Below are 17767 nucleotides of genomic sequence, written 5' to 3'. Positions count from 1 at the left end.
AAAAAGTTACAGTTCTATTTTTATTTTTATTTTTATTTTTTCCTATTAACAGTAAAAAGTCAGGGAATATTATTTCTTTTTTTTTTTTTTTTTTTTTTGAGTCATTTTAATTTATCATTCCACTCAAGATGGTTCCACTAGATGTTTAACCTAAAAGAACTTTTTTGACAAAGCAGCTGAAAGTTTGTAGGTTCTGTTTTTTTGTTTTGTTTTCTCTCTAGATTGTATGATTTTTACGATTTGAGGTGACAGATTGGAGTTTTAGAGGGAAAAAAAGGCAAAAAAAGAAAAGAAAACAAAAACTGTTGAACAGCTAAGACCTTCTTCTACTGAAGTGTAGCTATTGATGGTGGAAGAACTGAACATTAAAAAAGAACAACCCATTTAAAAAACAGCTAGCCAACACAATTTGATTAGAAGTTACTGCAAATGCTATTCTGCAGTGAGGAATTTTATACCTTTTATGTTGAATTGCATTTCCTAAAGCTTTTTTTGGTAATTTTTGGTAACTGTACCACCTGATACAGGAAATAAACTATCTTATCTAGGTACTGAGTGACTATTTGCATAAGTTTTATCATTCCCATTATGAAATATGTGAATTTATTTACATGAAGGAAATACAAATGTAAAGGTCAAAGAGATTCTCTAATTTCAGTTTTCACATGAATGATTTGATATCTTAGATCTTGTCTTCAGAAGTGCTGAACAAGTACAACATTTGTAGAAATAGGTTTGTTTGTGGTAATTACCAGTTTGAAATGAAATGTTTATTGCTTGTTATACAGTGATAAAACCAAAACCTGGAGATGACTGGAAATTTTTTTGTCAGTGGCTCCTGGGGTTCTATGCTTGGAAAGTTCTTCCAAAAAAAAAGATGTACAATTCAGTTATCAAGGGTCATTAATACTTATTAGGTTATTCTTTTCTGTTTGGCTATAGTGATTTTTCAAAGCTGTAGAGTTCTGAACGTGTGAAAGGTGTTTGAAAAACAGGGAGTGCTGCAGAGGTATGCTCATCCTGCTTTTCCCAGTCTTCTGGGAAAGAAATGTGAAACCTTATTTCCCCTTGAAAATAAGGGGATGTGGCCACCTTGCTTCTGTGCTTCGGCAGGGCTAACCTGAGTCCTTGCTGCAATTATGGCACTTGAGACCATAAGTAAGGGTGGAAGTAAGGAAGCATGGCGTATGTTATCATTAAAAGTATGTTATCATTATATGCTGCCTTGAGGAGGATCCTTCCCTTGTACCTCTGACCTAAGAGGCAAAGCATAATTCTGCCTCCTACTCAGGATTTCTTTTTTCTTTTTATTTTTTTTTCTTCTTTCTTTTATTTTCTTAAAGGCAATTCTGTGTGCCTTTTCAATGCAATGTGGGTCATCTTCAAATGTAAGCTGTTAAGCTTTTGCAATCCAATTTTCAAGAAAATTAACTAGTTCGTTCTTACCCTGATCATATGGGAGCCCGTGTAGCCTGAGGTTTTCATCTTGGATCTAGTTCTCAAATATGTCTGCCTTGGTCTTCAAGATTTTATCTCCTTCCATTAGATTTCCAGAGATGTAACTTTTAAAAACATTGTTCCTTGGCTTGTGTATTCAGGCTTTTCCTCAGCTATCAAAAAGCAACATAATTTTTCTTTCCATTTCATATTCTGTGCTTCTCAAGCTCTTGTTATCCCTCCCACCCAACTTGCAGACTTGGGAGAATTACCCTCGGCAAATGATTTAGTTGAACATATCAAATTTCTTTTAGTATTTTTGAAATGTTCATAATGAAAATACTGTGCCCTATTTTATTTATCGATGGATGCATCAGCTTGAAATGCTTCTTAAATTACGTTTTATTGGAAATGCTGTTTTTTGTTTGGCATGGTGTAAGAAATTGGAACTATGGTCATCTTTTTTCATGGATGTGTTGACCATGAAGTTCTGCCCCACCAATCATAAGCAAATATTTTGAAAATATTAGTTTGTTTAGCATTCCAAAACTTGCTTCCTAGGAAAGGCAGTAATTATTCTGTGGTAGTCTCTATAGAAACCATTTAACATTCTGAATTTTAAAGGCACTGTGGTGTTAGTACAGGGTAGCAAGCCAGAGATTTTATACAGCTTGAACAAAAATCTGATGAAAATGTGGTATATGCTTCAGTAAGAGGTTTCAATGAGAAGTTGGAAAACATGAAGGTCTCCATTTCTTTTATGAGAGACCTTCTCAAGAGACAAAAGCCTTGCATAAGGATCCTTTTCAACTCATCTGCTGTCTCATAGCTATCTCATATAAATAAGAAAAGAGATTTTCTACTAAAAAACAAACAAACCTTTAAGCACTCCAGAGCTATCCACATTAAACATTTGACCACACTGTTTTTCTTAAAACCTACTGGAAGAAAGCAGTTTCTTAGGCTTGTTTCTGATTCCTCTTTTACTAATTGGATTTTTCTCAGAAGATGGATACTACCTCTTACAGTAATTAGATGCTATAAAGTCTCAGAATGTATATCTGTTTAATATTGTTTTAATTTTTACAATCATATTTGGTTATCTATATATTATAATTAATTCCTGTAAGTTTTATTACTATGCATTAAGAAAAAGTAAGTTACTAATAGTTGTGCTCTATGGCTGATGGAAGGTACTTTCTTGTCTTTCTGATGCATATGTTTTGAAATGACCTGATCTGTGAATAAAAGGCTCTTGGTAGTATAACCAGAGGGGCAAACTACAAGAGATGCTACTGAAAATGCTATTGTTGGGCATGTACTGTTAAATGTATTGTTACTTAAAGTTGTAATATGTAAAGTTGTTAACCAGTCACGCACACTAAAGGATGTTTTTGCTTTTTAATGCTTGCATGTTATAATGTCCAGTATGTTTAAAGATGTCAGAAAGTGAAAAAATCAAGCCAAATTATAGCTCTGCTAATGTTAGTTGTGTTCCAGTACAGATTTGGTTATGCTAAGGTTGTCTTTTCTCATTGAGGTCACAAGGCAACTGTGTGGCTGTAGTATGCTCTAAAAACAGCCCACAGGCACTGTAACAGGGCCTTCTCTGAGTCTGCTCATCAAACAGTACCTGCATACATTGTAATAAATGAATACTGAACTTTTAAAATACTTTCATCTCAGCAGGGATTGGGATGGTTTGTAGTTTCAAAGATTTAACTGTAACATTGCTAATCATCAACAGTTAGGTACCACACCAGCCCTTCTTGTCTCATTCCTACAGCATGATTTCTGCTGGAAAACTTAATTGAGTACTTCAGGAATTAATCACACCTTCACTGGAAAGGAAAAAAATGGTAAGATCCAAAGAGCATTTGATAAATGCACAAAATGCTGAAGAACTGGGAACATAGTACAAAAAAAGGTAAATGAGCTTCAATTTGAGAACAATTTCATACAGAAGACACAAAATACATGGAAACAGTCACCAGTGCATGCAATTGTTTTTAAAAGGTTAAGTTAACATAGGGCATTACTCTTTTCCTCTAAAAGAGGAGATTTCTACCTTTACATTGAAGAAAAGAAGAAAAGTATATCATTTTAAAATGGGGCTTCATTGAATAGTTTTTATTTATTTTTTCTCTTCTGTATTAATACATATATACGTTTTAATGTATATGTGAAATAATATGTATATATGTATAAGACATTGTGTTAAAACCTTTTTCTCTAATGAATGTGATATTGTCCAGACAATGATTCTGAATTGGTCTTCCTGAGTATTATTAAATAATAATAATAATAATAATAAGTCTGAGAAACTGGAAAAATGGACACATTTTTCTTCATGTCCTGTGCTTGCTACTATTTGAATGCTACTATATCTGTGCTAGCAAGTTTAATTGCTCATTAGTTCTAGTTAGTTTAACTGTTTTCTCAGCAGCCTTCCATATCAGAACATGATGATCAGTAATAAAACCACACAAAAACTGCTACCTGGCAAAATAAATGTCTAGAATGCGAATCAATGAACTTCAAACAGAAGTAAATTTCTACAAAGCCATCTGTTGTTACTGCTTCTCTATGCAGTTGCAAAATTTTGACAAATATATAGTTATTGCATCAAGATATCAGCTATTTACATATCTAATAGCCTTATATACTTGCATGTTTGCAGAAAAATATTTCAAAAGCTGAATTCTGAGGGTGTGGTTAAATAGTATTGTAGTGGTAATTGTATACTGCAAAGATGGTGCAGGTCTGTCCCCTAACAAACAAACAAACACACACACACACACATACACACACTTTTTTCTTATAATATTATGGTGCATAGCTGAGAGGTCAGTATGCAAATGAAACACTGTAAGGGCACCTTTAAGGCACAAGCCGATTTGTGTAGAGTCAGCTTCACAGCGTGGAAAGCTACAGCAGAGAGTTGTCTGCTCTGGGAGAGAAAATGTATTGTCAAAGCCTATGAAGGCTTGTATGCAGTGACGCAGGGTACTCAAAATGATACTTTAACATACTAGTAAATGATCAATTTCATTTAATTTGTTGATGAAAATGAATCTCAAGATTCAATGGGGACAGTGCACGACTGACTGGCTGGCACCTTACGTATACTGCATTACAATTTTTAAAATGTAACTGTTTGCCTACTGGAGGAATGGTATCAGAAGCAGCAAGGGGTTTTCCGTACCTCACAAAAGACTGTCATGAACATATTTTATGAAAAATGCAAGAAATATAAACTTATAACCTCTGGAGCTGTAGCTCATTCATGGTTTTAAGATACTTTGTTTTGTGTGTTGGCAACTAAAATATTGGTAGGAAATGCTGCTGTTTGTATTGCATTTCCATCAATTCATGGCATAGTAATTCCTTTATTCACTATATAGGGAAATAAAAGGACCACTGTTCCTTGGGTGGATATATCCTGTAACAGTTGTGGCCCTTTTATTTCCTTCCCTCTGACTCAGATATATGCAGTTGTTAATAGAGTTGCCTGGCAGTGCTTTATCACTTTCTCAGCAATGTTATCTTCATATCTGTCTTTATCTTTAGTTCTTTCTCTGGTAACACAGCGTGAAGATGATCCTGCTGTGATAGGAACTGCTGCTAATACAGGTTTACAGTCAGTTTTTTGAGTGATTTTGCATGCATGTGGAACAGTGACATTGGTAGAACCACTGTTCAAAGCCACTTAGGAGCCCTGGGAGGAGAAAGCAGGTTAACTATTGACGTAAATTATGCAGCACACACTTCTAGACTAGAAATGAAGTAAAATGGGGAGGTGGAGGGAATGAAGACAGTCCAACTGTAGTTCCCAATAATGCTTAACTTGTCAAAATTATTGGGAAATTCATAGAATCATACAAGGGTTTGGATTGGAAGGGACCTTAAGGATCATGTAATTCTAATGTCCCTACTCATGAGCAAGGACACCTCCCACTAGACCAGGTTGATCAAAGCCCTGTCCAACCTGGCCGGGGATGGGACATCCACCATTTCTCTAGGCAGCCTGTTCCAGTGCCTCACCACCCTCATAGTAAAGAATTTATTCCTAATATCTAATCTAAATCTCCCCTCTTTGAGTTTAAAGCCATTCCCCCTTGTCCTATCACTCCACTCCCTGACAAAGGGTCCCTCCCCAGCATACTTTCAGGCCCCCTTTGGGTACTGGAAGGCCACTGCAAGGTCTGCACAGAGCCACACTGAACAACCCCACCTCCCTCAGCCTGTCTTTGTAGGAGAGGTGCTCCAGCCCTCTGAGCATCCTCCTGGCCTCCTCTGGACTTGCTCCAATAGGCCTGTGTCCTTATTTTGAATTATGAATTTAAAGATGAAACAGAAAATAAATGAACAAAAACTAAAGTCTTTCCCTAGAATAAATGCCAAGGTACATTCCCAATGCAGTCTACTGAACAGAAATCCGGGCTTCCTCAGGAAGGAAAATCACTTAAAAAATGTTAACATAGAGAAGCAGAAAATTGACTGTAGGATGAACAAGAAAAGGCAGAGAAACGTTGTGGTTCTATTGAAGTGAAATGGTATTGGGCAGCCAACAGAGAAATATTTAAGTAGTTTGGCTGGTACATCAGAAAGCTTTAATAGATAAGAACAATAAAGTAATCCAGTTATTATAACCCTTGAGGGCAGTTAAGAAAAGCAGATCATAAAACGTATTGCTGATATAAAAGAAGAAAGTCTGCAAGAGAGCCAGAACTTTGATCACAGATTTTAATTCTTGAGATTTCGATTGTGATAGCTGTATTATTAAATATATGATAGTACTGCATGGCTCTGTGAGACAGTTTGTGGAACAATCCATGTAGTCAAAGGTTATTTGGGAGCTAATCCTGTGAAGGAGACAAGTCTAATTAAAAAAAAAAAACAACAAAAAAACACACGTGTGGGAGCTAATGATTGCAGTATTATCTGAACATACACTTTAAGAATAAGTAAAGAAACAAAAGTTTGATTATGAAGCAGCTTATGTTGAGGGAATATTAAAATGCCCTAAGGAATGTAAGTATCTTTATAACATATAGTGAACCGTTTAATAGAGAAATTTGAAACATTTAAGAAATTGTTAGCAGCAATGATATTGTAACTCAGTTTAATTAAATTGAATTAATAAAATAAATGAAAATGATTAGTGGGTGAGTATAAAGAATAGCACAAACAATATTCAGATGATTTCAGAGTATTTGCAAGAATAAGCATGATAAATAATATAAAGAAAAAACTATGAAACTTAAGATAATGAGAGTAGTGCAAAAACTCCAAAGAGTACTGAAATATACACACACAAATATAAATAAATATATCAACTAACAAAAGTCCTTTGGATTACATTTATCACAAATACTAAAGACAAAATGATGTAGAGGGGAGGATCTGCTGAAGCACTCTTGAAGCTGTTGTTGTTAAATGATTTTGTATGCACACTCTTCTAATCTGAAATAATGAAATAAAATGAATGAATATGTAATTTTAGTGATGCAAGGTTTAGTCAGGAGAGGAAAGATTTGAGTCTGTACAATGAGGATGTAACCTTCAAGCCAAAGTGCCACTCTGCCGTTAGTGGGGCTGCCAGTCTCTCATGGGGGAAGTGTGAAACTTTCTGTTTAGGCTTATTTTGAAGCTGCTGTATGAATGGAGAAATTTAATATCTGGTATGAAAAGATTAAGATTATAACTAGAATGGGCACTTATTTTATAACCCCTTCCCACTTCTTTGTAAAAGTTACAGGCATTCCACTATTATGTACCTAATAAAACAGAATATTAGTGGAGAAAATATCATTTAACATTTCATCTGTTTTGTCCTGTCTTCACTGCAGCAGTCTCCATCTTCCCAAGTTTTGGATATCCTGTTGGTCCAGCTGCTCAATACAGATTTCATTTTCTTACTCATATGCAGTCTAATGACAAAAATATTGTATGCAGATAAGCGTTATTTGGACTTACTGTGAGGATATGTATTAATATTGCTAAAACTCATAAGGTTTCTTAATTGTGTCATCTACACAATATTGTGTGTCTGACATTGTTTACAGATAGGTGTGCCTAACTCTTTAGCTGCTGGTTGACAGCGATGAACTGTCACCATAGCTACAGAATAAATAAATAAATAAACCAGTTAGATTGCCAGACTTTAAAACAGGAGATGGGAACTGATCTGTGATATACCGTAATTTTCTGTCTCCTGAAATTCGTTGGCTTTTCAGTCCCCCATTGGATGAATCTGCCCTTGAAGTTGCTGAAGTATACATAAAGTGTGTTTAAGCCCCCATTTAGATTCTAAGGTGTAAATTAAGGCATGGAAATGTCTTGTGAAATCATGGCCATGTAGAGGTCTTTTCAGAATTATATTTCTACCTTCCAAAAAGAGAAAATACCAGCATTGTTATGGTAAGAGCAAGACTCAAAATGACTTGACATACTAACCTAGGGAATTAATATATCCTGGATCTGCTATTTTCCATATCCCATTACAAGCACTAATGACATCCTTCGTATCTTTGTTATGGGTGTGCCTCATTCTCCTCTCAGAGTTTTACCTGTGGGAAGTAGTCAAATTCCAGCAGAAAAGGTTGGGAGACCATTTTCAAAACAGGTGATAACTTTATGTTTAGGATACTGATCATGACTAGAAATTCCATTATAGAATAATACAAACATAGAATCGTTTAGGTTGGAAAAGACCTCTAAGATCACCAAGTGCATCCACCAACTGTTACCCTAGGAAATAAATTATGAAGCTGATAAAACCTTTTCCAGTTTAATTTCATCAAGTCAACAGTTGCCAAGTAAAACTTAACTAGATCTACCAAAAATGACTATTTACAAACAATGAAATTGGCTGATGTTAACTCAGAGAAGGTTGTATGAAGTGTCCTATTTGTATGCCATAGTTTTTGTCATCACTGTTACAGCTTTTAAAATATTATCACTGGCCATCACACAATGTACCCATGCTTTATCTGCAAACTGTCCTAGCTTCTAAAGCACTCCAGCATCTGTGTTTTAAGGCTATCCTTGAGAAACGAGTGTTAATTCTCTGTTGGTCCATTGTTTTCCTTGACCTACAATTGCACTATTTAGGCTGGAAAATTGTTTTTCATAACAGTATTTTCTAGTTCACAGTATTACAAAATCTGTTTTCAAGGTATATTGTATGGATTTTGAACTCCAGCTTTGCACATTTGAAAATGCCAGCTGTTACATGCAAAGAGAGTCTTACTGTGGGGTTCTGAGAGATTAATTGAGAAAAGTGTCCTGTGTATATCCTAAATTATCAATGGACATAAGGCAAATAATTAAAAACTAAATGAGTTGCATTAAAAAAAAAAAAAAGCACTTGCATGTATGTCTGACTCAGTCATCAGGGCGTCCACCATTAACTGTGTTAGCAATCAGGAATCCAAAGCAAGTTCAAGTTCCCATGGCATTCCATACAGATTACGGTCCAATTATGTAATTATTCTTAAAATGTATAAATCATGGAAAAACATTTCAAAAGGAAAAATGAAGGTAGCCTTTCTTATGATATTTCCTCTTAATTTCTTTTTATTAAGAAAGCTGATTCTGCATGACCTTTGGTTAATGATCTACATCAATTTGTACTTTTAACTGTTGCTTCAGAGAAGAGTTTGTTTTAATCTTTTTACTTTTGCTAGACTTCCCCTTTCCCCTTTCCCCTTTCCCCTTTCCCCTTTCCCCTTTCCCCTTTCCCCTTTCCCCTTTCCCCTTTCCCCTTTCCCCTTTCCCCTTTCCCCTTTCCCCTTTCCCCTTTCCCCTTTCCCCTTTCCCCTTTCCCCTTTCCCCTTTCCCCTTTCCCCTTCGTTTCCTTTGATTTCCTATATTGGGCCTTAGTAAGTTTAAGAACACTGCTATGGCATTTACATAGTATGGCAAAGGTTATGGCCTTTTCAAGAATATAGGTGAAACAAGCATATTCAAGTACTGAACTTTGATCTTATCAGTCATGTTTTCACTTACCATGTCAACCCACCACAAAATACTGTTAGAACTGTTCTTAGTTATTGACTTGACCTTCTTTTTTTTTTTTTCTTCTTTTTTTTTTTTTTCTTTCTATTTCCCAAATGTCAATAAAATAACCACTTAAATTCAAGGAAATTCATAACTTCAGTTTGTCATGTAACTTATGAAGGCAGTCTGGGAAGCAGATGGTTGTAACCTTTATGTATCTTGATTAGAATAAATTGTGATGCATATGTCTGATTTTAGAAATGTGATACAGATTTATCTGGTGTCATTATATGCAGAACTGAAAGGCTGAAATTGAATATACTCCTTACTATATGTTTAACACATCATGTTTTTTTTTTTTTTTTTTTTTTTTTTTTTTTTGTATCTAGTGGATGCATGGGAATTTAACTATAACAAGCTAAAGAATTTTTGTTTTACAAGGGGATATAGGCAGCACTAGCAATAACAGTAAATATTCCAAGACTAGAAATAGGTGTTCTGTGTTTTCCAATTGCAAATCTGATTCAAATCAGAAATTCCTGTTAGTAATGACAACATGTTGCTGATTATTTCAGCATAGCTCAGTTTCTGTGATATAACAACAAATTTCAAAGAGGAAAATTTTATATTGCAAGTCTGTGGATCATAATGTTCTCACACCTCTTTTAAAATAAAGAAATAGCAAATATAAAATTATAAGTTTGGAAAATACTAAAATTACAGCAGAGCTTCCTATCTGTGTTCTATCTTTATCTTTGTTTATCCTTCATCTGAACTGATAAAATTGTGTTACTGACATCCTAATCACCTCCCACTCACATAATTGCAGCTGCACAATATTAGTTGGTGTGTCACTAACAAGGGTTAGAATTTGTACTTCGGGAGCAGAAAGTAGCAAGATATTTGAATATTACTGTATTTTCAGTACAAGTCCTTTACGATAAAGGAAAAATAAAGCAGAAATAATTTTAGATCAAGGATGATGTTATCTGCAATAATTAAGTCTCTTCATTTGTGAAGTTAAAGGTGAATGAATCCTTAACTCTTTTAACTCTTGCATTGGTTTTGACTTGAAAGATTTAAGGATTTTCACATCAGAGGTTTGCTTTTACATTATACAGACATGGTGGAATAAAGAATAAAAGATTTAGTTAAATTATTACTTTTTTTTTCTTTTTAAGGAAACAAAGTTGAGGAAGGGAAGGAGAAAGTAAACATGGTAACACATCATTTTGAGAAATCTGCACCAGTAGCAGGCAGAATTGTTTTCCTCACGTCCTGACCTCTACCCAACCACTCTCCAAATTGGCTATCATTCCAATGACATCCTTTTCCTGACACTGAGAATGGGTTAACTCCTGTGCTCAATTACTGGATCCCACCCACAATTTGTTGTTCATGGTTAAAGGAGACCAACTAGTGTCAGCTCAAACTGTAAGCAGGTAAACATGTGTCACTGTCATACAGCAGGGTTCAAGGAAATATGCTGTCAAGTTTCCTGGTGCCTCAGAACAATGAGCCAGACTAGCCTAAAGCCCTCCTGACAGCATAGATAACTACTTCACCTATTACTGTTGCTAACAATGGATTTAGGAAGTATGGAGAGTGAGGATCTTGTGGCAGATGTCCCGGTCCTACAGCAGCCATTGTCTCTAACAACATAAAAAGATAGAAAATTCATCTTTCTGAGATAGTTTCTGGCTCGGTTTCCAGACCCTTCCTTTCCTCTCTCCCTCAAAACAACTGGGAAAGCACAAGAGCTGTTAGCTAAGAGGGTTTCCTGAGTCTGCCAAGGGCTGCACAGGCATGTGGGTTATTGCTGCTAAACTGGGCACTGAGTTTCCTGGACACTAAGCAAAACCTCTTTAGTCACTGCTCCTCTGTTAGATAATAATATCAGGTTAGAGTCTGAGATCTACACTGCTGATCTTCATAGCTTTGGTGGCCAGGAGCAGGTGTCCCTGTTGTGTGTATTACCAGCTGCTCCTACTGGATCCATTCAGTTTTAGCTGTTCCTGCCAGCTTCCTAACGGGGTTCAGCATCAGTGGTTCTTGCTCGCTGTACTCTTGATAGGACAGCCGTGTGGCCATGCCAGCTGTTCAACTTTCTCAGCCAGTACACTGGCTGCAGCACTGTGCGCTCTCCCTGTCTCTCTCTCTCTCTCTCTTTGTCTCTCTCTCTCTGCCTTGTTTTGCCAGACCTTCACTCTCAGCAGTCTCACAAATATTTTTAGTCTTCATGGAAAAAAATGCAATGCCACATGATACCCACCTGGAACCCTTCTCAGAACTGGGCCTCTTCTTGGTTCTTGTATGGAGGTTTGCCTTTTGTGAAAGTGAATTGGGTAGAAAAAAGGCCTCAAAGTGCTGCTGGGGTTTGCCTGGGCTTCAGTCCACTGCTCCAGCTTTCCAGCAAGCGTAGCCAGCCTCATTGACCGCAGCAGTGCTTGGGGGAGAGCTTTGGCTGCAGGCTTACACTGCAATAATGTCTAGTGATTTATTCCCTGATTTTATTTAGCTGTTTGTCAAACTGTTCAGAATTGCAAGTCTTGTCTGTGAACAGTTGTTTTCAAAACAAATGCTGAAACTTGCCACAAATTATTTATAATAAATAGTTCTCCAGCTATCATTACATCTGTGGTTTGTATTACAAAAGCACCTAGAGGCCTAAGTTGACATTAAGACAACCAGTATGCTAGAAGCTGTTTGTATAGTTGGTAAAATAAAATATTTATATGAAGAACTTCTCTGCAAATAATTCTTGGGGCCAAAAAGCATCATCCCATTTTATGATTTGCTCTTGCATTGCTGTTCCATAGGATTTGGTGTGCTATGACTTTGACAGTATGCGCAGCAGATTTATAATATAAAGAAATATTTTTTCAGGTGTTCTCCCATGCACCACAATGAATTCAAAAGTAAGAATTTAGTCAGAGTTACAGTATCATATCAGTATACTTTTTGTAATTTTAATGTTGCATTAAATTAAATGAAATGTTTGCAGTGATGCTCGACAAGTGTCTGCAAACACAAATCCAGTGGCAAAATATAAGAGTTTACATTTCTTCATGAATAATGCCACTGACTATGAGAAATGTATGTAGTCAAAAAATATATTGTACGGTGTATTACCTGTTACAGTTTTGGCATATAGTTTTTTGACTGCCCAGTGTACATTTTGTGATATTTTTCCTTTTATTGCATTGCTCTGATGGATTATGCATCAGCCATCAACAATCTGTTTATGAAAGAGGGAACACTCTGGGAATTGTCAGTAATACCTTCTGCATATCAATCCATGATAATGAGTATTTGCCATTCTGTAGAACTGCTGTGGTCTGCAAAAGGGACTTCTTTATTTATTTATTTATTTATTTTTGAAAATACTGTTTGGAGGGGACAGTGACAATTTTTGTTGTTATTTTCTTAAATAATGATTCCTTGATAGATAGGAGGAAAGTGTTTGTGAGCTTGTGTGTAGAGGAATGCTTATCAAAATAGAAAAGGTGCTCTTTCTTATTCGCATGCACATCTTAACAGCATGTTAAATATTACCATATTCTGAAGGTGTAAAAAGCTAACAGGTCTTCATGTTTCAGGACATAAAGCTCCATTCAATAACTCTTTATTCACAAATGGTTTGGTGATATGTCTTTTCCTGCTTAGGTACATACTTCTATATTTTCTTAGAATGTATTCCCAGTTTCACAATTTTTACATGAGAGAATTTAAAAGAATACTTAAAAGGCAATAGTGGGAGCTATATATAAGTGTTTACATTATAAGAAATATTTGCAAAATGTTTTACAGCTTTCTGATATTGTTGAAGTAGGCTCTTCTCAGAGCTGTGGTGTATGTCATTTTAAAATGTCTCTAGAGCCCATTTTGTTCTTTGTAGTTTGTTCTGTGATGATACTGCTATTGTTTTTCCAAAGAAGATTAAGAGCACCTTGGTTGCAGTGATCTTTGCAATCCCTAAGAATCTCATATTGAACTTCGTGAAAAGTTAATTGAGTCTCATCTCAGGCAATATAGCATGAAGTAATGCCAAGGTTACTCAGTCTGTTCCTGTTTAGAGTTCTTGAGAAAACACAATACATAGCTGACTTTTTTGCATGTGTCATTTAAGGGCGTGAAGCCTGCAGGTAAGATAACAGCCCCAGAAAAAGCATGTTAACTTCAACTGCTGTGCACTGGAGAAAATCTCCGTGAGTAGCACAATATTGCCTTTCTTTTAAGCTGGCACTTACGCATCCTTGCAGTATTTTTGAGGAACCAGTGTGTTTTTATGTGGAATGTTTTCTATATAAGTACTAATGATGCGGAGGCTAGGTAAGCCACATACTAAATTAGAATTGAAGCAGACAGCACTCTGTACATAACAAATAGTTATCCTGTACTTTCAGAGGGAATGTTTTCACTGTGAGTAATATCAGAACATAGTAGTAACTTCTACCTTAAAGGGGACACTGGCAAGACCAAAAAGATTTTTTTTAATTAGTTTTTAATGTTTTTGCTTGATTACTGATAATAATTCAGGTTTTCAATGGTGATAGCATATACAGAAAGTTCTCCCCATTGATTAGGTTTGCTTTCTTCATGCAAGATGAACAGCAAAACTAATTCAGTCAATTTTTTTGCCAGTGCACTGATAAATGAGTTGTCATTTGGGTTTCTAACTAGGGTTCAGTGGTCCATATGTAACCTCTTCCTTTGTCATTATGAGGGATGTTTCCTTTTATATTCTGTTATTTTTGTCAGAATAAGGCTAAGATTAAAATCAATGCTGTAAAACTGTGCAAATATATTTAGACACCAACTTGGTAAAAATAAATAAATTAGAAAAATAATATAAAATTCTGTTCTGTTTTATAAATTATTATTATTTTCAAAACTAAAAGAAAGCTATATTATCAAGATTGCTTTAAATTTATAACCTGAAAGCTGTTTTTTCTGTCAGTTAGATGGATCTCTTTTGGAGGAGGAAGTGAACATGTCACCAAAGATTCTAGTGTAGTGGAGATCATTTTACTTCAATTTTTCTTGTATAACCATGCTGCTGTTATTTGTGAAGTATTTTCATATTAGAAAATCTTAAGTGGCATCTTGTGTCACACTGGTCAGAAATAGCTGTAGATCAGTTGTGTGTTCAGCCAGAGCTCTTTGAAAATATCTGTAAATTTTTATTTTTATTATTATTTTTTTTAAATTTAATAAATGCAACAGCTTAGAAAGCTTAGCCATGTTGTATTTTATACTTAGGAAACTGCAAGGAGATTACTGTATTTTAACAAAGAAAAGTACCAGAAACTATCAATTTATAGATATTTTTAGTTTTACTGAGCATTTTTTAAGACAATGTAGACAATTACTATAAGCATAAAGGTCATGAAGTTCATTTTAGATCAGATATGAAAGCAGTAAGACCAGAATAAGATTTGAGGAAGTTCATTGTGTTCCAAGTCAGTTCAGGCAACAGACTTGATACTGCATCATTACTGTGAACATGATTGTTCTAACCTTCAAAAGCAATCCTATTTATGTTGAAAGTAATTCTGCAGTCTGGACTGAGTATTTCACATTGTACCTAGAAAAGAAAGGATGAACATTATCAACTGGCTGAACTTACTTCATCCTTCTAGTATTAGCTGTTTTAGGACTTTATTCTCCAGGCTTAAGCAGTATACCACTTCTATCTCTGCCTATTCTTAGCTTGCTAGCTAAGCCCTCAACACAGATATATGCTCAAAAAGTATTTGCAAAATACTTTTGAAACGAGAGTCTTTATAATAAAAAGACTGCCAGACTATTATATTTTATTGCAAATTGTCATTAATGCTGTCCATTACAAGTGTAATTCATGTGGTAGTTGAGAAATTTAATAAGCTAATTTTTTTTAGTGACTCGACCTTTTCTTGAATAACACTGTTACGACCAAGTTTGTCATTTATTTTTAATTATACTCTGTTCTGTTCCTACTATAAATATCATCAAAGTTTTGTCATTTTTTTTTCCCTTCAGATTGTTAGAAGATGATATACCTAAGCAATTAATGCAATATCAATTCATATGGAAATGTAGGATGTTCTTAAGAATTTATAGAACTGCATCCTTCTGGTCTTCCTACTTCCCCTGAAACTGACATCAGCTGTTCTTCTGGGATGTCTCTCCAAATTTTTGCTATGTTATTTGAAAGAGTTACAGCTTCTCTTCAATTCTCTCTGTGACATATCTGCACTGGGAGGTTAAAATACAGTTACTTCAAATGGAAATCAAAACTGAAAACTGCAAAAAATGTATTTTTCCCCCAGAGACAGAAGGAATCGTATCTCCAATAATTTGCATTGGACAATTGTGCACTCTTTATTGGAAGTCACAAGCTCTGCAATTCCATTTCTGCACCTGATGTTCGGTTGGTATGTTATTTTGGGCAGACCTTCCTAGCCAACTTGTCCTTAGAATATAGTTTAGGCTGGTATCTGCGTATCAGTTAGTACCAACACTAAAACTGTTTTGCAGTAAGACAGAATTTTAGAGAGTTGTCAATCTGTAACCCTTACAGAGCTTTACATGCTTCTTGTTCAGTACAGCAGCTTATTGCTGAGCCTATTACTGACATCGGTAATTTAGTCTTCATGAACCTTAGAAGAGATGGACAGTTCTAAGGGTCTTTTCCCAATTTAATAAATGTAGGTAAACATATTTCTCCACTCACTCCAAATGTAGGTAAACAGATTTCTCCACTCGATCCAAATGTCAGGTATAATTTGGAAAAGCTGAGAAGTTGACTTAGGTTTGAACTAACACCACTGTAGCATTAGGGCCTCCCATGAAGGGTGAGAATTTTGTGACTTCTGCTTACACTGGCTTTTCAAGGAAGTGACGAGGTACTGGTGCTCAGCACCTCTTGTTATAGATGCCAAATGCTTTGGTCTCTCCTGTTAGGCTATAAAAAGATAATTTTTTTGTGTTTCATTTTGTTACTCATGTCTAAATTGCCATGATATAATCGTATGTATATATTCACTAGATTGTGTTCTGAATTTCTTGTTGTTCGTTTACTTGACTGTTAAATAGTGTTTTAGTTAAGAGCTAGTATGTTGTTGTGCTAAAAGGCTTGAAAATTTTCTCATTGAATATTTTCCGTATTAAGAATTTTTTATGCTGCCAGGTAGGTTCTCTTCATAGAGACTTAACTTCTTTGGGAATATTGAAAAAATAAATAAATCACCAACTCAGAAATCATAATTGTATCTACTAATTACTTTTCAGAATCTGTTCTTTTACAATGCTACTGACTTTCTGTTTTGTTTAATCTAGTGTATCAGTGATGTTAACTGTTTCATAATGGTTTCAGTCAGAATCTGTAGGGACCCAGTTGGCACCATTATGATACGAGATTAGAATGGGGAAAATACGTAAGGACATAAGTCCATGGAGTATTCATTAAGATGCTAATTTGATACCACTGTGATTGTAGGAGAGAGATTTCAATGTAAACCCTTAGAGAACTTGTGATGATGTGGAAATGAAAAGGTGTCAATGCACATTATACTGTCATTAGAAAAATAAATCAAACACTAAGAAAATCTCATTAAAAGGAAGTGGTAGATAAGGGCTAGCTTTTTTTTTTTTGCAACTTTTTTTTCAACTTCTCATATTTTTGTGTTTGCATAATCATTACATAGGATTGTTACCTGTGCTTTACCTGCATTGCTGAACTATCATGCAGAAACTATCCTTTATTTTAGTGTTTTTTTGTTTGTTTGTTTTTTCTTCCCTTTCTATCTTGTCATTTTGTAGGTGTAAATTGTCTTGGTTCAGAGAAGCTAACTGACAAGTGAATATGATGCTGGATCCATAAGTACTGAGCACTTTGGGGAGAGTTTAGATTTGGCCCCTAAAGGCAGCCTGCTCTAGAAACTTTCATCCCAAGGAAAATCGCTCATCTGGTCTCCCCAGAACTGGAGATAGAAAAGAGATGGATTAGAAGTGAGCAATAACATCCCAGAACTCCAGGTGCTTTTTGAATGGTCAGCATAGAGACCAGATTCCATATATCCTCATTTATTAGGAACTTTTATCTTGGCATCTCAGTTTGAGTACCTTTCGGAAGGATTAAAACACAGGTAGGTATGTTTGTACGTAATGCCTTGGCCTTTTGTGGAACCATTTGTTAAAATATAGGTGTAAAAACTAAGAGTTTTATATAATTGTATTTATGTATTATTTGAAACATTATTTTTAAGTTCCAATTTTACTGGGAAGAGATGATCTAGAAAAATTTGAACATCTTCAGGAAACAAAATGGAGTTTGAATTAAAGT

This window comes from Aythya fuligula, chromosome 13, assembly GCF_009819795.1.
Source record: "Aythya fuligula isolate bAytFul2 chromosome 13, bAytFul2.pri, whole genome shotgun sequence".
NCBI lineage: Eukaryota > Metazoa > Chordata > Aves > Anseriformes > Anatidae > Aythya > Aythya fuligula.
Note: the sequence above shows the minus strand (reverse complement) of the source record.